The 22,033-nt window shown below is 36.7% G+C and overlaps 1 long non-coding RNA gene across 1 annotated transcript in view; it reads left to right on the top strand.

Annotated features, from left to right (window-relative positions):
* Nucleotides 1–15,646, top strand: part of LOC127127696 (uncharacterized) — a 36,163-nt gene extending 20,517 nt beyond the window's left edge. The window contains exon 2 of the long non-coding RNA XR_007805431.1: nucleotides 15,301–15,646. This is a non-coding gene — a long non-coding RNA (uncharacterized LOC127127696). The remainder of the gene's footprint in view (nucleotides 1–15,300) is intronic.
* Nucleotides 15,647–22,033: the final 6,387 nt, after the last annotated feature.

Raw genomic sequence — 22,033 nt, forward strand, 5'->3', positions numbered from 1 at the left:
TGGTTTACCGAGGACAAGTAAGAATTTTGAATCTATTTGGGTGATTGTTGATAGATTGACGAAATCGGCTCATTTCATTCCGATCAGAATGGATTATCCGTTAGAGAGATTAGCCGAGTTGTATATTGAGAAGATTGTAAGTTTGCATGGTATTCCGTCGAGTATTGTTTCGGACAGAGATCCTAGATTTACATCGAAGTTTTGGGAAGGTTTGCAGAAGGCTTTGGGAACTAAGCTGAGATTGAGTTCTGCATATCATCCGCAGACTGATGGTCAGACTGAGAGGATGATTCAGTCACTAGAGGATCTTTTGAGGGCTTGTGTTTTGGAAAAGGGAGGTGCTTGGGATTGTTATTTACCTTTGATTGAGTTTACCTACAACAATAGTTTTCATTCGAGCATTGGTATGGCACCGTTTGAAGCTTTGTATGGTAGGAGATGTCGGACGCCTTTATGTTGGTATGAGTCCGGTGAGAGTGTTGTGGTTGGACCGGAGATTGTTCAACAAACTACGGAAAAGATTAAGATGATTCAGGAGAAGATGAGAATTGCTCAGAGTCGTCAGAAGAGTTATCACGACAAGAGGAGGAAGTCACTTGAGTTTCAAGAGGGGGATCATGTGTTTCTCCGTGTTACTCCGATAACTGGAGTTGGTCGAGCTTTGAAGTCGAAGAAGTTGACACCTCGATTTATTGGTCCTTATCAGATTTTGGAGAGGATAGGGGAGGTAGCCTATCGTATCGCTTTACCGCCGTCACTTGCGAATTTGCATGAGGTTTTCCATGTGTCTCAGTTGAGGAGGTACATTCATGATCCGTCGCATGTGGTCCAAGTGGATGATGTACAGGTGAGAGATAACCTGACTGTTGAAACATCACCTATGAGGATCGAGGATCGAGAGTTGAAGCAGTTGCGGGGTAAAGAGATTGCTTTGGTAAAGGTAGCTTGGGGAGGACCAGCAGGTGGCAATGTGACTTGGGAACTTGAGAGTCAGATGAAGGAGTCTTATCCGGAGTTATTCGCTTGAGGTATGTTTTCGAGGACGAAAACTCTTTTAGTGGGGGAGAGTTGTAACACCCCGATAAAAATAAGATAATTATTTAATTTAAGTTAATATTATATTTATTAATTTAATTAAATAATTGGAATTATTGGATTATTATTATTATTATTATTGGAATAATAATTATTGGAAAATATATATAAGTTGGAAATAAGGAAAAAGGGTTCCATTTTTTTTGGTAAAAAGAGTTTTCACGTGAAAGCAGAGAAGCGGCTGAAAAGAGGAAAAGGGCAAAGAGGCAGAGCAAGAGGAAGAAGGTTGGAGAAGAGAAGAGCTTGAGGCTAAAAGATTGCCGGATTAACTCAGGTAAGGGGGGTTTATCGTCGTTTAATGGGTATTATGGGTTAACATGTAATGGGTAGTGATAAACCGTTGAATTAACCCTAATTGGGATGTTGAATGCTGAGAAATTGTGTTGGATGAGTTGTGTTAAAGCTGTAATTGAATCTGTATTTGTGTGAGTTGTGAATTCCCGAACGTATAGCTTTTTACGGAATCGGAATCGGAGGTCCGGAAGTCCTCCAACGGCGGAAAATGCGGATAATTCTGCATTCTGCTTCATGTTAGCGCAGGAACAGCTTTCTGTCTTGCGTTAACCGGTTAACCCAGGGTGTTAACCGGTTAACACTGTTATGAATTGTGAAAAATTGCTGTTTTGTCTGCGTTAACCGGTTAACCCAGGGTGTTAACCGGTTAACACTGTTGTGATTTCTGAGAAATTGTTGTTCTGTCTGCGTTAACCGGTTAACCCAGGGCGTTAACCGGTTAACACTGTTAAAATTGGCCAGGAAACGTGTTCTGTCTGCGTTAACCGGTTAACCCAGGGGGTTAACCGGTTAACACTGTTGGAAATTGGAAAAATTAATATTTGAATAATGTGTGCATAATTGGTGGTTGGCCTATATTGGCGTATGATGTAATAGGGATTAATTCCCGCTGTTTTGAGCAGTATAGGTATTAGTGGAGTGTGCTAATACTGTGATTAATTATTTGACATGATATGATGTTTTGATACGTGTGTTGATGAATGTATGATGGTATGCATAATGCTGTGAATGTATATGTTATGTATGCAATTGTGAATGGACTGTTTATGGTTTAGAGTGTGAGCATATGTCCATTGTGGATTATTGTTGATGAGTTGGCATTGCTAGGTGATTTAGCATGCATATTGTAGTCTTTATGGTGGTAGCTAATTCCCGTGGTGAGGAATTAGTGAGTTGGTGGTAGCTAATTCCCGTGGTGAGGAATTAGTGAGTGAGTCACTAGGTCTCAAATGAGTGGGACTAGTGGGCTTGGTAGCCGTATCTGGATTTGATCGGTGAGGTGAACTATATGTTCACGAATAGTCGGTACCGCATGCATGGAGTCTCATTGCATAATGTATGTATGACGTATAATATGAATGGATGTATTCCAATGTTATACGTGTGTTGTGTTGGCATTGGGTATGAGTATGAATTGTGTTGGTATTGAGTATGCCATTTGAGTTGATGTGCCGTTACCGAATGTGTGATATGATTAGGGTGATTAATGTGTTATTTACTTAGCATTACATGATATTTTATAATGCTTATTATATCGACTGAGGAACTCACCCTTACAACTATTTTTCAGGTAACGAGCAGTGATTGAGTAGAAGCTAGTGCTTGGAGTCTAGTGTAGTCTCCTTAGTGGGTCATGCTCTGATAGATGTAACATCGGGACGGGATGTTTTACCTTGTTGAATAATTTTACATGTAATGTGTTACATGTTTTGCATGATTGATTTGATTTCTATCCGCTGCGTATTGTGCAAATGCTTTATGTTCTGAATTAATAAAAGAGCATGACAGTTATTTGGTGAATGGTGTGAAATGATTGTGTGACACCCTTAATTGCATAATTACTCTGATTGATATATTGCTATATAATTAAATATTTGGGGTATTTTAGAAGGGTGTTACACTGGGTGTGTGTGAAATTTGAGCCAAAAGATTATTAATGTTGTTGAACTAAAAATTCAAGTGAATTACAATTCATATTGGTTTAAACTTGATTGTCATTCAGGAAGTACTTCCAGGTTAAATTGATAAGGAATTTCAATTTTTATTTGATTATGATTATTCATGTCTTTCAGTAAAAATTTCATACTTATTTGATAAGTGATAATGCTATAAGTATCATGAAGAGTTTGTGTAGGATGTTGAATTGGATTTTTTCCGAACGTATGTATTCCAAACTGCCGTTTGTTATAACCAGGCTGGACGGATAGCTTAACACTTATGTGTTTCCACTTGCCAACTACTTAATAATGATTGTTCTATTTTAATTATCATGATCGACTGTTGTTTAGAGTTAAAAGTTTGCTAATGGGTTAATTATGGGGTTAGCTACTTATTTACTAGAATTTGTTTTTACTTTGTTTTTATTCAGGTTTGAGGTATTTACCAAATAAAATTGTAGTCTCTTTTTATATCAATTTTTTCACATTGATGGTGAACAATGCTTGGGATAGATTCTTTCATTTTTGTTGCAATAAAATCTAATTCTTTTTATCCATGGGTTCGGCATTTTTATGACGATATACCACCAAAGTCACAATAAATAAATAGAATATTTCACCATGTTATGATATCGCGTATGGCACTAATTCTATTGTCATTTCGCCATAACCGGTTTGAGCACATAGTAGCCGACTCGATTTGATTTTTAAAATTAACGTCGTCACGTATTTCTATTTTTTAAATTAAATCGATTAATTGATTAAAATTTCGCTTAATTAGTTTAATTCTGATTAATTAATTTTAATTAACTTTATTATTTTATTAAATAATTTTGATAATTAGTTTTAATTAATGAAATTAATCATTTTAATCGAATTTTAATAAATTAACTCTGGTAATTAAACATTGGTCGATTTATTTTACAATCGTTTCAATCATTTCTAAACCAAGATCAATTCAATTTCATCATCAATCCAAACCAATTTCAAAATCACTTTAAACCATTAAGATAACATATTTCTCGATTTAATATCAAGTCCATTTTCAAACACCTTTGTAAGTCGATCGCTTTTAAAGCATCGTCATCAATCTCATACAGCTTACTCTTGTGCTTTCTTACAATGAGACCTAGTCAATCGTTAATTGGTCGATTAGATGATCGGTTCACTAAATAAAATTCATTTCATTCATAAACACCAAATTAAAACCTCGATCCAATGCCGAGTATTTTCATTCAAAATGAAATTAACGTATCCAATCACAATCAAATACCATTTCATTTGGGAAATGAAAAGGGGGATGGTTTTGAGTTTCCAACTCCTCTCCTCGATTATTTGAATACGAGTTCTCTTACTCGGTTAGTCAAATTGTCGTCATGTCTAATCCACTTAAGCAAATCAAAACATTCTTACAATAATAAGAAATGAAAAGGGAGATGACTTTGAGTTTTCAATTTTTTCTCCTTGATTATTTGAATACACATTCTCTTACTTGGTTAGTCAAATAATTTTCGTTTCTCTACAAACTTCCAAACCAAGATTAAATCAAATTATTTTCATAATAACAAAATAAAAAGGGAGATGACTTGAATTTTCAACTTCTCTCCTCAATTGTTTGAATACGAGTTTTCTTACTCAGTCAGTCGAACAATTGTCATTTTTCCGCAAATTAATAAATTAATCAAATCATTTCATAATAAACTATATGAAAAGGGAGATGGTCTTGAGTCTTCAATTCCTCTTCTCAAATGCTTGGATATGAGTTGTTTTACTCAGTCGTTCATTCTAAAATATGTCAAACATATACAACCTTATTTTCATAAATATTCAGATGAAACAGAAAGCATTCTAGAGTCTTCTATTCCGTTTCTCGATTATTAGGATACAAGTTGTCTTACTTAATTATTTGAGTATTCTTCATCCTTTCAAAACACCTTAACTACTATCAAATGCTTTTTATAATTTAGGATGAAAAAAAAGCGGTCTGGAGTCTTCTACTCCCTTTCCCGACTGTTAGGATACGAGTTGTCTTACTCGACTATCCGAGTGATCCTCATCCAACCAAAAACATCTCAACTAATCAAAACATCCAACATATTAATCCAAATTTTCATCTCCGTGTGACCTAAACTCTTTTTCAAGAGAACACCATTTAATCCTTTCTAATGCGCATAACAAACCAGTGCTTAAGCCTCCGCCGAGAGTAGACAAGCCAACGTTTAGCCTTTAGGATGCGATATAAATATTTGTCCATTAAAAAACACCAACCAACCGTAGTTCCCCGAACTACGAATGCTCTGATTTTCTTATTTAAGGATACGTAGGCAGGAGATTGTTGTATCTTCGCGAGCACGCTAATAAAAAACCTCCCCTTTCTCCTTTCTGAGGTTCTCATCCGTTTCTATTTTCAATATTTTATAACCCAAAGATAACAAACAAACTTGAATTAACACTCGAAACACAAATTAGAACTAAAAGGTTCCTGTTGAGTACAACGGACGTGAGGGGTGCTAATACCTTCCCCTTGCGTAATAAACTCCCGAACCCAAATATGGTTGCGACGACCATTATTCTATTATTCAAAAGGTTTTATCGATATTTTCCTATTCCTTCATTGGGATAAATAAAGTTCGGTGGCGACTCTGTTCGAACATTAAATTTTTCCGCGACCATCGCGAGGAATCGTATTTTTCGAGATGCGATAGATGGCGACTCTGGTGGGGACTAGCTCCAAGCAAAAGAGAGTGAAGCCTAATTTAGTTCAGTTTTTGTATTTGTGTGTTAATCTTGTTCGTTTGTTTGTTATTTTTATTCTGTTACTATTCTGTTGTAATTATTGTGTTGTGGTTTATTGACTGTGTCTTATTTGGGGATCTCTGTTAGTGGTACTTTGTGAGATAGACTCTCTACCCAAGTCTGAGAAAAACTGTAAGTTTAAGTTGGTGGTTGCGTAGTGGACGCCCACAAGGAGTCTTCCTTGTGGGACGATACGAAGACCCCGCCTAGAGGAGATTCTCTTTAGACATTATTGTCCGACGAGTCTTCGTCACGACGATAGTATTTTCAAATTGGATCAATGACTCTAGGGACCTTTTAACCCACTCTATCTGGCGGTTATGTAGTATTAACCTACGAAGTTTCAGACTTGTTGGGTTAATACGAAAGCCCCAATTAGATGAGATCCCTTGGACGTATTACTATCTTAGAGTAATATTTCCAACCTCGATCTATGACTCTGAGAACCTTGTTAGAACCTTGGACTCGAGAGTCGTGTAGTAGAATCCCCATGGAGCCTTCCTTGTTGGGACAATACGAAGACCTCACCTAGACGAGATCTTCTTAAGGATATTATTGTCAGACGAGTCTTCGACACGACAGTGACGTTCTCAAGAAATATCCATGACTCTGGGAACCTACCAACTGTAGAACCCACCCATGGGGTTCCATTAATCAGAGACACCTGTCATTTACCCGTTATTCTGATCCATCTAAAAACACTTTGAACCTGTGATCCTGAACATGTCACTACAATTCATACACATATCATTACATCTACAATCGTCATGCATTTCAAATCACCTTTCATACAAAATATATACAAAAAAAACTCACACACCCTTCATCCATAACCTGCAGTTGATTTCCCGACACTCATATCAGACTTGAAGTAACTCTTGAAAGATTATGGATCCGTTGGAGCAAAGCCATATTGCATTGAGAGGAGATGTGGACTCGATGAAAAATCAGCTATACCAACTTGTGGAAGCTATGCTAGTTTTAGCAAAAAAGGAAAACAACATTCATCAGACTGCAGTTGTTGAGAATGTTATGCTAGCTACAATAAATGGTCTTAACAAACCTCAGCTTGTGCAAACCCCAGTTGATAACTCTACTGTACAAGAACGTCATGTTGTTCAGGATTCCTCACGTCATGATGTTGTTGAGTATCACCGTTTTGCATTCTCCGTGCCAGATTCCCATGGAACAAGCCTAGTGGTTAATGTTGAACAACCACAAGATAATGAGATTGCTAAAAGATGTCACATGCTAGAGAAGAGACTCAAGGCCATAGAAAGGCAAGATACGGTTGAACTGAATGCCTTAGGCATGTGTTTGGTACCTGACCTGGTTATACCCCCAAAATTCAAAGTACCGGAATTTGAGAAGTACAAAGGGGATGGCTGTCCAAAGCACCATTTGGTGATGTTTTGTCGAAAAATGACCTCTCATGCCCACGATGATAAGCTAATGATTCACTGTTTTCAGAACAGTTTGATCGGGGCATCATTGAGTTGATACATGAAGTTAGAAAGAAGTCACATTCAAACATGGTTGGACCTAGCTAACGGCTTCTTGAAGCACTAAAAATATAATTTGGACATAGCTCCTGATCGCATGCAGCTGAAAGCCTTATCTAAAGAGAGCAATGAATCCTTCAGAGGGTATGCCCAAAGATGGAGAGAGTTAGTGGCTTGCGTTGAGCCACCACTCTTAGATAAAGAATTGATGGAATTATTCAGGTACACCCTGCAAAGTCCATACTTCGAAAGGATGATTAGCAGTGCAGCATCAGACTTTGCTAACTTAGTGACAATTGGAGAACGCATTGAGAGTGCCCTAAAAAGTGGAAGAATCCAAGGCGCCTCGAGCAACCAAGCTAGCGAGACAGAATCCCTCAGTGATTCCCAAAAGGAAGAAGATGATGAAACAAATGCAGTCATGGCAGATGTTGGGTATTCTCACGATGCACCCGCCATACCTAATGGTTCTTCACCTTCTCAACAATCACCATTTCCATCACCATGTTATCCTTATAGGCAATCGGCAAGGCCTAGAGCACCATTCAAGCAACCATGGACTGTTCCTTATACAGATCAAAGACCTCGTGGTCAAGGACATCAGAATCAGCATCTGAACCAGCACAGGCCTCGAAACAATCTGGAAAGAAGGAATGCTCCTCTTGATCCAATTCCTATGTCATACAGTCAACTTCTGCCATATCTGATTCAAAGCTCGCTGGTGGAGCCAAAGCCTCTCAGGCCATTGTCAGAACCATGCCCACCTGGATATGATCCTAATGTGCAATGTGGATATCATGCCGGAACAATAGGGCATTCAACTGAAGACTATAATGCTTTCAAGGCTAAAGTGCAACAATTGATCGACAAAAGGTACATATCCTTTTCAGAAGGAAGCCTGTTGGTGCACATTAATCTCTCGTCATAATGAGTTCAAATATTTCATAGAGTATCTTCTAATGCCAGTAGTTCAGATAGGAAGACATCCTCAACATTGGCAATCGTTGGACTGATTTGTTTCTATTTTTGCATTTGTAGTTTCTTTGTTGTTAAAAGCTGCTTGTGTTTAAACATTGTTGTTTTTAATGGTAATATTGATGAAGTAATGATGCATGTTTTGAATTAATTATCTCGCATTCGCTCATTTTTCTTCTCTTATATCAAAAATAAAAATACATCAGTGTTTCTCCCATTCACTTTTCTTTACCATAACTTTTGTTTTAGCAAAGATTTGAGGGAGGACGATGAAAACAAGATACCCATAATTGCTTACTATATGCTTTCGGATAAAATCCTGCTAATGAAGTACATGCATTGTTTCAAATTCCCAAACACTAGAGAGATAAGGAGTTAATCCCTAGTCAAACACTTCGAGCCTAGAAGTAGGTGTTCCTTTCGGATATACAAACCCTTATGTTTAACCCGGGGCAGGGTAGTGTTCAGTTAATCTGACTATGCATTCAAATTACAAGATGAAATATCCAGTATGTGGATCAACTACATGCCATTCTCCGCACACATCCTAAAGTGTCGAAGGAACCTTGAAAAATCAAAAAGTTATGACGGTTGTTCTTCAATGACCAATGATTTGGCAATCACATTCTAAAAAAGAGAATCAATAAAAAAGCCCGCTAAGTCAATAACCCAAAAGGAGACTTAGGCAAAAACCGGGGCAATCCCGATGGACTAAAGCTTCAAAAAGCGGTCCATGCAAAAGTAAGGGATCAAAACAAAAATCAAAGGAGGTCACAAAAACCCTCAACAAAATAAAAACAAGATTTAGTGACCGCCATATCAAGAATCAAAGGGTCACCAATATCCATGAAGGGCAAAATAAAGTGTCTGTCATTTCAAGAGAGCTTACACCTACAAACTCTCTTAAAAGTTGAATGTGTATGGTGAATTAACTGAGTGTAGGACTGGAGTTTATCAAGAAGAAGGGTGGGTACAAAAACAATTTTGAGTCTCATATCCTTTGTTTCGATAACGTGAACTAGGCCATGTTACAACCCTTAAAAGACCTAATTGAAGCAGGGTTATTTCCGAAAGCATATTACAGAAAAGTTGCGTAAACTGACTCCTAAAGATTTGCTAATATTCAACATCAATGTCATTATTCTCGTTGTGTCTTTCACACTTTAAATTGCTAAATTAGCATTACATTTGGACTCATGGTCCACTCGTCACACACTATCACATCATTCCAATAAATGATTTTTTTTCAAAACTTGCATGAATATTGCATTAAAATTACCATTTATAAGTGAACAATTTTAATTGCAATTCAGTACTCGACATCATTAAAATTTCAACAAAGAGCAACCAGTGGAACTTGACCATTCACCAGAATTAAGACTACCTCCGAACCTATGAATATGGGGCATGCCACCTAAGCATCAATTGATCATAGGAAGATTACTCCAAGAATTGACCAGTCTTAAACAATCTCCAAACATCTGTTAATCAGGGGAAAGTCACTTCAAGAATCATTTGATCCAGAGTAAATCATCTCAGAATTCTATTAACTGGGGAAGATCACCTAGAGGTTATGTTGGCCAGGGGCAGACCCCTTCAATGTTCAGTTAGGGTGAGTTAAATCGCTTCAACGCTTATACTGGGGCAAGCTACCTCAAGAGCACAGAAAAGTCAACCGCTCCAAGAGTCGGTTAACCAAGGATAAATCCTTTCATGGATCAAAATTCTGGGGCAATCCATCTCCAAATTATGGTACAATTGCTTTCAAAATCCTTTCGAGGTAAACATTTTGCATAGACCCATCAGATTGAGGCAAGATGAGCCATACAGGAGCGAGTCCTCTCCATGTTTTCAAGCAGTTCAAGCAAAACCTTTTTCGCACGACATCAACTGCAGAGTTCAAGATGAGTGTCGGGGAATTATGCTATCACCCCATAAAATAACCTTTTGACAGACAAAAGCCTTTCTGCAAAAAAAAAACATTCTCTTCCAATACCCACACAGGGGCATTTTGGAAACCTTCCAATCATTACATAAATCATCATCATGCATTAGTCATGTCGCTTTGCTCTAGCATAAAGCAATGCATATCATATCATTTATCAGGCATAACCCCCCATAACATGAACCTGACATCAAAAAGCCTTGAAACACAAAATCTGACACCAAAGCCCAACATCGCTTGGCAATTCAAAGTCCAATTCTCATTTGGAAATTTATTTCAAAGCCCAGTTCCCGTTTGGAAATTTATTACAAAGTCCAGTTCTCGCCTGGAAAATTATTTCAAAGTCCAATTCTCGTTTGGCAATTTATTTCAAAGCCCAGTTCCCGTCTGGCAATTTATTTCAAAGCCCAGTTCCCGTATGGCAATTTATTACAAAGTCCACTTCTCGCCTGAAAATTTATTTCAAAGTCCAAATCTCGTTTGGCAATTTATTTCAAAGTTCAGTTCCTGTCTGACAACTTATTCCAAAGTCCAGTTCCCGTCTGGCAAACTATATCAAAAATCAGTTCTTTTACGACAAATCATTTGCTAAATACCAGTTCTCGTCTGGTAAATTATCTCTTAATACCAGTTCTCGTCTGGTAGGTCACATATTTCGATACCAGTTCTTGTCTGGTAGTCAATTATTTTCACCAGTTCTCATTTGGTAGCCTACTTTAAAATTCAGTTCTTGTCTGAAAAACAAAAACAAATTCAGTCTCGTCTGACATTTCAATTATTTTCACCAGTTCGCGTCTGGTAACATATCCTTCAAGTGTTGTCCTCATCTGGCAGTTCAATCTCCTTCACCAGTTCTCATTTGGCAGTTCCCATTTAAAGTCCAACCTCATTGGCAATCAAGAATTAAACCCTACAAAAACATCCAATTACCCAGTTGCATTCCCACATGCATCACACGAATCATCCATACATGGTTTTCCTACCAAACAGAAAATTAAAAAAAAAACACAGTCATATCAATCATCAACATACTTATGCATAACCTTATACAAAATAAAAAAAAACCAGTTACATTCCCATGCACATCCTAAATATCCCCAGCAGGTGCATACTTGCATACATCTCGTGCATCATCCCCTGCATGGTATTCCCACATAAAATGGAACACCATACAAAACTCAAATATAAAATCTCAGGATCCAAGGTCATTCACGTATATCTTAGACATTCCTCATTTCCAAATAAAGTTATTTCCCTGCATGTGCTTGTGGAAGTATTTCTCAGCAAACCATTTTTCAACTTTAGGATTAATAATGATATTCCCAACATTTTCTTTGCTCCCCAAGCAGAGGTTACCCTAAAAAGTCTCTTCTGAGCTTTCCCCCTTCAGAGCATTTCTAGTCAATCTCCCTCAAAAGGAGTCCTTTCTTAAAAATTCCCCCAACAGACGAATATTCAAGATACTGCTTCATTTATCTGTTTGAGATACTGCTTCATTTATCTGAAGAATCTCATTTATCTGTTTGATATACTGCTCTAAGTATCCTCGGAGAGTCTTAAATTCAATTAAGGTATTTTTCCCTTGCTGGAATACCTTAATTCTATCATATAAGATGTTGTTTCGACTCGATACAGAGAATCTCACTTTTACTGTTTGAGATATTGCTTCATCAATATGAAGAGTCTCATTTCATATTTTTAGAGATACTGCTCTAATATCCTCGGAGAGTCTTAGATTCAATTAAGGTATTTTTCCCTTGCTGGAATATCGTAATTCTATCATATAAGATGTTGTTTCGACCCGATATAGAGAATCTCATTTTTACTGTTTGAGATGTTGCTTCATCAATATGAAGAGTCTCATTTATTTGCTTGAGATACTGCTCTAAGTATCCTCGGAGAGTCTTAGATTCAATTAAGGTATTTTTCCCTTTGCTGGAATATCTTCATTCTACTGTTTCCACTTGATACAGAGAATCTCATTTTACTGTTTGAGATGCTGCTTCATCAATATGAAGAGTCTCATTTCAGATTTTTTAGAGATACTGCTCTAAGTATCCTCAGAGAGTCTTAGATTCAATTAAGGTATCTTTCCCTGGCTGGAATATCTTAATTCTATCATATAAGATGTTGTTTCGACTCGACACAGAGAATCTCATTTTTACTGTTTGAGATGCTGCTTCATCAATATGAAGAGTCTCATTTCATATTTTTTAGAGATATTGCTCTAATATCCTCGAAGAGTCTTAGATTCGATTAAGGTATTTTTCCCTTGCTGGAATATCTTAATTCTATCAGATAAGATGCTGTTTCAACTTGATACAGAGAATCTCATTTTTACTGTTTGAGATGCTGCTTCATCAAAATGAAGAGTCTCATTTCATATTTTTTAGAGATACTGCTCTAATATCCTCGAAGAGTCTTAGATTCGATTAAGGTATTTTTTCCCTTGCTGGAATATCTTAATTCTATCAGATAAGATGTCGTTTCGACTAGATACAGAGAATCTCATTTTTACTGTTTGAGATGCTGCTTCATCAAAATGAAGAGTCTCATTTCAGATTTTTTTAGAGATACTGCTCTAATATCCTCAGAGAGTCTTAGATTCAATTAAGGTATCTTTCCCTTGCTGGAATATCTTAATTCTATCATATAAGATGCTGTTTCGACTCGATACAGAGAATCTCACTTTTACTGTTTGAGGTGTTGCTTCATCAATATGAAGAGTCTCATTTCATTTTTTTAGAGATACTGCTCTAAGTGTCCTCGGAGAGTCTTAGATTCAATTAAGGTATCTTTCCTTTGTTGGAATATCTTAATTCTATCAGATAAGATGCTGTTTCGACTCGATACAGAGAATCTCATTTTTATTGTTTGAGATACTGCTTCATCAATATGAAGAGTCTCATTATGGATTCTTTTTAGAGATACTGCTCTAATATCCTCGGAGAGTCTTAGATTCAATTAAGGTATCTTTCCCTTGATGGAATATCTTAATTCTAACAGATAAGATGCTGTTTTGACTCGATACAAAGAATCTCATTTTTACTGTTGAGATGTTGCTTCATCAATATGAAGAGTATCATGCCAGATTTTTCTTTATACTAGTCTAGCATCCAGGAAACGTCTTAAGATTTAGCTAGGGATGTCATTCCATTACTAACGTATCTCGACTGTGATGTCCAAGATATTGTTCTGACGAATCCCAGAAAGTCTTGGATGTTCCATTTTACTTTAGGATAATGTCTCTCACTATTTCTCACTGCATTTCTTCCTATATTTTCTTCCTTTCGTTTCCTAGGACAAAATTTGGGTCTTTTCGTATTTAATTACCTTCCACTACGAATGTACTAAGACTGTTGTCATTCTTACCTTCTAGTTCAAGATAATGAAATAGGGGCAGCTGTCATACCCCAATTTTGTCTGGGCATATTTAAATTTTTGTAAAATCTACTTCATTTTTAATTTGCATCATATGCACAGCATGACATGCATTCCATCATGAATAATACCTGAAATATCAGTCAGGATAAATTTATTGAAAATACAGACAAATCACTTGAATATTTCCTCAAGTACGGACAAAATAAGCAGATAAAAAGTTTCAAAATTAAAATTGAAGATGCCAGTATTATTAATCTACGGTTCATGTAGTTTAAACTGGTGTGCCCGCTATATTTTTCAGCGACTGTTTCGGTTGCGTTTTGACCCGTCTGAGCCTTTTAACCGGTGAAAATTTATTTCAGCATTTGAAGAAACGCTGTATTTTTTCAATAAGTATATTTTGTGCTGATCATTTTAATATGTCTGATTTAATTTTTCGAGCAAATTTTCGTCCGACTTCTATTTATACTCGGTCATTTTATTTCTTTTGTTTTAGTATCCAAATTAGAGATTGTTTTAGTATTATTATTACTTAAATAAAATTATTGTTTAGGAATTTTTAATAGATATTTTTCTTTAATAATAGGTAATAGTAATATTAATAAATAAAATATATTTTTAACATTGGATCCCCTTTTTAAATAACCAACATTAAAAATCTGGGAAAGATTTTTTGACAGCTCATGTCTCTCTCATCACTCTCCCTCACGTTTCCTATCTCCCTCACGTTTCCTCTCTCTCACACGTTACCCTCATTTCCATCACCATACTCCGCTCTATCAGTCTCTCTTCTTCCAACGGTAACAAAAAAAAATATTAAAAAAGGAAAAGAGAAAATAATAAAAGAAAAAGAGGTGGGTCGTTCCTTTTTTCAAAAAAGGCCCACTTTTTCTCTCACACAAAAGACTCTCTGCTCTCTCTGCTGTAAAGGAGAAAAAACAAAAAATATAAAGAAAAAGAGAAGCTTTTTCTCTTCGTCTTCCCCCTTCACCGCTACCCTCCGTTCCATCTCCTTTCGCCGCCACGTCTCCACCCGACGACCACCACAACACATTCCTCCTCTCTCCATTTTTTCCGCCTCTTAACATAAACACACCCACACCACCGCAAAACTACCCATCCTCACCATGACCGTCCCAATCACCACCGTTCGCCTCCATCCGCCGCGCGGTTCACCCTCACAACGACCATCACGCCAACTCCGTCATCTTTACACCTCCGTCGCGAATCCAATGCCACCACTTTCGGAAAACGAAACACAAACCCCTTCCGCCATCGATACGACTGCTACTTCCTCCAAGCACATTCACCGGCGACCACCACCGGCACTCCCTTACGCCGTGCGAAACCCACTCCGACCACCACGCTGCGGAACCTCCATCAAATCTCAACCACTTCTCTTTCAGTCTTCGATCTAACATCGTGAAATACTCACTTCTGGTTAGAACTGACTTCCGACGCAGATCCAACAAATCTTTAGTCACCGTCGTCATAACTCCGAAATTAATTTGCTCGTCAAATTCATACATTCCGTTATATGAACTCTTACTATGACTGTTGTCCGTCTCTTTGAACATACAACAACCATCCTTCATATGACCGCAGGCGGGGAAGCGATTCGAGTTCACTGTCATGGTTAAACAACACAGAGGTCATTTGAATTGACCCAATCAAGTTTTAGCAGAAGTGGGTTCGGACTTGATAATGAAGGGAATTTCAGACTTCGGAAATAACTCGCATCATCCGTCGACGAGTTCATCCAGCTTAGCTTGCGGTAAATCTTCTTTTTGTCATTTGAATCCCATTTGTTGGTTGCTGCCCGGGTTTTATTCTGAACTCAATTTGTCATATTTGTGTCATTTTTGCATCTTGGTTATCAATCTACTATGTGCAAAATTTTGGCTATGTCATGATCACAAGTTTTAGTCGGCAGTATTTATTTTTCAGATTGTCCATTGGAAATTTTTCTTAAGTATAGAAAGATTATTTATGTTGTTTATGCGATTCTGGGTGTGTGTGAAATTTGAGCCAAAAGATTATTAATGTTGTTGAACTAAAAATTCAAGTGAATTACAATTCATATTGGTTTAAACTTGATTGTCATTCAGGAAGTACTTCCAGGTTAAATTGATAAGGAATTTCAATTTTTATTTGATTATGATTATTCATGTCTTTCAGTAAAAATTCCATACTTATTTGATAAGTGATAATGCTATAAGTATCATGAAGAGTTTGTGTAGGATGTTGAATTGGATTTTTTCCGAACGTATGTATTCCAAACTGCCGTTTGTTGTAACCAGGCTGGACGGATAGCTTAACACTTATGTGTTTCCACTTGCCAACTACTTAATAATGATTGTTCTATTTTAATTATCATGATCGACTGTTGTTTAGAGTTAAAAGTTTGCTAATGGGTTAATTATGGGGTTAGCTACTTATTTACTAGAATTTGTTTTTACTTTGTTTTTATATAGGTTTGAGGTATTTACCAAATAAAATTGTAGTGTCTTTTTATATCAATTTTTTCACATTGATGGTGAACAATGCTTGGGATAGATTCTTTCATTTTTGTTGCAATAAAATCTAATTCTTTTTATCCATGGGTTCGGCCTTTTTATGTCGATATACCACCAAAGTCACAATAAATAAATAGAATATTTCACCGTGTTATGATATCGCGTATGACACTAATTCTATTGTCATTTTGCCATAACCGGTTTGAGCACATTGTAGCCGACTCGATTTGATTTTTAAAATTAACGTCGTCACGTATTTCTATTTTTTTTAATTAAATCAATTAATTGATTAAAATTTCACTTAATTAGTTTAATTCTGATTAATTAATTTTAATTAACTTTATTATTTTATTAAATAATTTTGATAATTAGTTTTAATTAATGAAATTAATCATTTTAATCGAATTTTAATAAATTAACTCTGGTAATTAAACACTGATCGATTTATTTTACAATCGTTTCAATTTTTTCCAAATACATATCAATTCAATTTCATCATCAATCCAAACCAATTTCAAAATCACTTTAAACCATTAAGATCACATATTTCTCGATTTAATATCAAGTCCATTTTCAAACACCTTTGTAAGTCGATCGCTTTTAAAGCATCGCCATCAACCTCACACAGCTTACTCTTGGGCTTTCTTACAATGAGACCTAGTCGATCGTTAATTGGTCAATTAGATGATCGATTCACTAAATAAAATTCATTTCATTCATAAACACCAAATTAAAACCTCGATCCAATGCCGGGTATTTTCATTCAAAATTAAATTAATGTATCCAATCACAATCAAATACCATTTCATTTATGAAATGAAAAGGGGGATGGTTTTGAGTTTTCAACTCCTCTCCTCGATTATTTGAATACGAGTTCTCTTACTCGGTTAGTCAAATAGTCGTCATGTCTAATCCACTTAAGCAAATCAAAACATTCTTACAATAATAAGAAATGAAAAGAGAGATGACTTTGAGTTTTCAATTTTTTCTCCTCGATTATTTGAATACAAGTTCTCTTACTTGGTTAGTCAAATAATTGTCGTTTCTCTGCAAACTTCCAAACCAAGATTAAATCAAATTATTTTCATAATAACAAAATAAAAAGGGAGATGACTTTGAGTTTTGAACTTCTCTCCTCAATTATTTGAATACGAGTTTTCTTACTCGGTCAGTCGAACAATTGTCATTTTTTCGCAAATTAATAAATTAATCAAATCATTTCATAATAAACTATATGAAAAGGGAGATGGTCTTGAGTCTTCAATTCCTCTTCTCAAATGCTTGGATATGAGTTGTTTTACTCAGTCGTTCAAGTACTTGTCGTTCATTCTAAAATACGTCTAACATATACAACCTTATTTTCATAAATATTCAGATGAAACAGAAAGCGGTCTAGAGTCTTCTATTCTCTTTCTCGATTATTAGGATACGAGTTGTCTTACTCAATTATCTGAGTATTCTTCATCCTTTCAAAACACCTTAACTACTATCAAATCCTTTTTATAATTAAGGATGAAAAAAAGTGGTCTAGAGTCTTCTACTCCCTTTCCCGACTGTTAGGATACGAGTTATCTTACTCGACTATCCGAGTGATCGTCATCCAACCAAAAACATCTCAACCAATCAAAACATCCACCATATTAATCCAACTTGTCATCTCCGTGTGACCTAAACTCTTTTTCAAGAGAACACCATTTAATCCTTTCTAATGCGCATAACAAACCAGTGCTTAAGCCTCTGCCGAGAGTAGACAAGCCAGCGTTTAGCCTATAGGATACGATATAAATAGTTGTCCATTAAAAAACACCAACCAACCGTAGTTCCCCGAACTACGAATGCTCTGATTTCCTTATTTAAGGATACGTAGGCAGGAGATTGCTGTATCTTCGCGAGTACACTAATAAAAAACCTCCCCTTTCTCCTTTCTGAGGTTCTCATCCATTTCTATTTTCAATATTTTATAACCCAAAGATAACAAACAAACATGAATTAACACTCGAAACATAAATTAGAACTAAAAGGTTCCCATTGAGTACAACGGACATGAGGGGTGCTAATACCTTCCCCTTGCGTAATCAACTCCCGAACCCAAATATGGTTGCGACGACCATTATTCTATTATTCAAAAGGTTTTATCGTAATTTTCCTATTCCTTCATTGGGATAAATAAAGTTCGGTGGCGACTCTGTTCGAACGTTAAATTTTTCCGCGACCATCGCGAGGAATCGAATTTTTCGAGATGCGACAAACGCCTCTACTCAGTCCACACAAACAAATTCCTCCAATCTCAGTGCTAGCTGCTACGAATGAAGGCTTTGAGTGAGTGAGTGAGAGTGAGAGAGAGAGAGAGAGAGAGAGAGAGAGAGAGAAACGAAATTTCAACTGCACAAATGCTTCTGCACAAGGGTTCTATTTATAGAGCCACGTGTGTGAGCTGCAAGCTAAAAAACCCACTTAAGTGTATGTGGCCCATATCTTATAATATGCCAAAATCACTTAAGCGCGTGGTACCTTACCATATTTCGTATTCTACTTAAGTACATCGTACCTTACGATGTTCTACAATTCACTTAAATGCACCATACCTTTACGGTGTTCCTTAGTTACTCTATCTCTCATCAATCCGTCCTTTTGTGTGTGGCCCTGTAGGTTTTCGCGGCATTAGCAATTAGATTAAATCACGTATTTAACATAATAAATAGTGAGCTCTATCTAGCAACACATCACTGCTACCCAAGACACAAAAATGTCATGTGATCTGATAAATTCTTTTGTGATAGTACTTATGTGTACAATTACCCTTTTGCCCTTATGTCTATATTGAACACAAGGCATAGACCGTAGCATCCTTGTCCAGTTTAATATTGGGTCCATAGACATTTATCCTATTATGCAGGATGGGCAAATTCCATCTAGGTCACTCATGTCCCTTAGCATGCTTCGTGAAGTACCCATAAACTGTCTTTATGGTCATCCAGTTACGGACAATGTTTGATCAGCAATAAGGCACTCGACTCTACATCTAGGGTACATAGTGGTTTCAGGTCGAAGGGTGGTATACACCATTATCACCATGAGAATAACTTATGACACTTAACATAATATTCTATATAGTATTCTCATAGCGAGTCAATCTAGTATAAATATTACTCTCAATATTCATACTTATGTTTAAGACTTGGTAACTCCATGATCCATGAGATGTGATCATCAGTCTATATACATAATAGTCTTAATGCTTTAATGTTATTCTACTTCACAACAAAGCTCGACTACAGATACTTTAAGAATAATGTCCTTATGTTTAATGGGATCTCATGATTAAGTCACACTTGATACATTAAACGGACTAGCTATTCTAGGGACTTTATTAAACAAACATAATAAAGAAAAAGCCTTTTATTATTAATAAATAATTCGATACAAGTACCAAAAGTATTGGCCTTTGGGGCTTACACTAACACATCCCCTAAAGGAAGATTTGGATACTCTAGTACATTACACTCAGTGTACATCTTCTACTCTGACCATTGGTGGTGATAATTTTCGGGATGCTCTTTGTTCTTACCAACAACGCAAAGAGAAATGATGGTTAGAGGAAAGTGTTTATAGTCTGATGCTTCATCGGGATACATACCTGTAATAAATACATACAACTTGTGCTTCAATTACCAGGGAAGATGATGTTCTCCGCCCCCTCAATCTTCCTGGCTCTCTTGCCGACCAGGTGACTCTTTTAGTGGCAGGGCAACAAGGATTGGAAAGTCTTTGGCTTCTATTAGAGCAACTTTGACATCTACTCAATCATCTCTTTTGAAGGTTCAAAGAGGTCTAAAGGATATGCGTCTCGGAAATGCCTATTTGGCTCAACATTTAACTGACTGATCTACTACTAGTCTTGGTATTGTTTCAGAGTCTTCTGAGAACACCTTACAACAATTAGAGCATTTTCACCATCCTCTACGTATTTCGATGGAGCAAGTTTTTCCAAATCATATGCTCATAGATGACAAGGTCGTTTCCTTATTGGGATAGCCTTCCTTCCGTTTTTTGTCACATCCTGTGTATATAGTATATTTGTAATGATGAAATAAATATGTTTTAGTTTTTACCTGTTTGAGGTATGTGTGTTTCCTCCCAAATGCAAAGTTCCATATTCCTTGCAAACTTACGAGGTCTTCCTTTGAAGTTTATTGGACGTCTCTGGGTCTGTTCTCAGCCAATGGTCGATTCCCCTTCCCCCACCCAAGTGAAAACCCAATTTGAGGTCGACGTGTGGCCAACACACCACGATCTATGGAGTGACTAGCTTCATGAGGTGGTTGGTTGTTATTTCTGTTTTAGTTATTTTGCCACTTTCTTTGTGTGTGTGTTTTACGATGTAGCGATTTGATTGTTGTGGACACTCACACATGGCTTTTGTGATAACACCCCTAAGTCTTCGCGATGGGGCCTCATTCCCTTTGTCCGTAACCCAGACATGTCGTTACCTTACACAATAAAAAAGAAATAAATATTTCAGAACTTGCAATATTTCATTAATAATTGGTAATAATTCATACATCCAAGAAAACTGATTATACATAAATAATGTCAAACGTGAACTAAAAAACATTACTAGGTGGATTGGTCATCACTGATTCTTCATGTTTTGTTTCTCGTTAGATCAGGCACTTTTGGGAGGTTGGACTTTCATGCTTCTTAGCTTGGGGGTTAGGGCTACCACGTTAATTTTTATTGCATTACCTTCTCCTTGGTCTCACTAGAGTGCTTGATATATTCTCTATGGCCTTTTGAGATTGACATTGATTGTGATTGGATCTCCTTGAAGATTATTGTATTTGAGCTTGAGATGGGCAGGCGAGGCTACAACATCCAAGGTGGTTGCGAATGGCCTTCCTATTATGCAGTTGTACACACTTCTATATGGAACTACAAGGAACTACGAACCGACGAACTGAACGTCATTCCCATGTCCTACATATACTATTAACTCGATGTACCCCTATAGATGGGTCAGTGTATCGTTGACCGCCTGCAAATATGATCCCTCGTACAACCATAAGCTTCCTGCTTGAGACCCATCTTTTGAAAAAGCTCAGAGTACATGAGAATGCATCAGCTACCAACATTGATCATCAAAATCCAGAAGACATTAAAATACCCGATTGTAGCTATTATTACTGAGGGAAATATTTCTTTCAGGGCTCCCCTAACTTTATCGCTGTCTTGAAATCATAGCATTGGTCGGTCAGTTTTTTTTGTCAATGTACCGCCATCTTTCCTATGGGTGTCCAACATCTCAGAGATCTTTATTTTTATCGTTCCCTTGGACAGGATGTTTGTTCAGGGTGCCCCTCTAGTGATAGCAGAAATGTGTTGGTGTTTCCCCTTGCTAGCCTCGCCGTCTTCGTCATTGGTGCTAGCATCCGTAGCTTTTGAGTGAGACTTACTCTTGGGAGACTCTTCTCTTTTTCTTTTTCCTCCCTTCTGTATTTGGACAGTTGTCCCCTTTTTATCAATCTCTTAATAACATCCTTCAGCTAAATTTAGTAATCGTAGTTGTGGACGTAACCCTTGTGATATATTGTTTAAACGACGGATTTTCCTCGAAAACAAAACCTCCACAATTTAAACAATGTATCAGTTTTTAACTACATATGACCTTACTGTCACACCACGTCACTAGAACTTAACGTTTTTTTTAAATTGATAGAAAATACCAAATAGAATAACAAAAGTGAAGTTAAGACACTAACTTATAATATTTTTTAATTAAGAAACTAAAGCAAAATATTAAATTAAATTAAAAGACTTAGTGACTAATTATACTTTAAAAATATTAATACGTCTTATTTACCGACATGT

This window comes from Lathyrus oleraceus, chromosome 3 (assembly GCF_024323335.1).
Source record: "Lathyrus oleraceus cultivar Zhongwan6 chromosome 3, CAAS_Psat_ZW6_1.0, whole genome shotgun sequence".
Classification (NCBI taxonomy): Eukaryota; Viridiplantae; Streptophyta; class Magnoliopsida; order Fabales; family Fabaceae; genus Lathyrus; species Lathyrus oleraceus.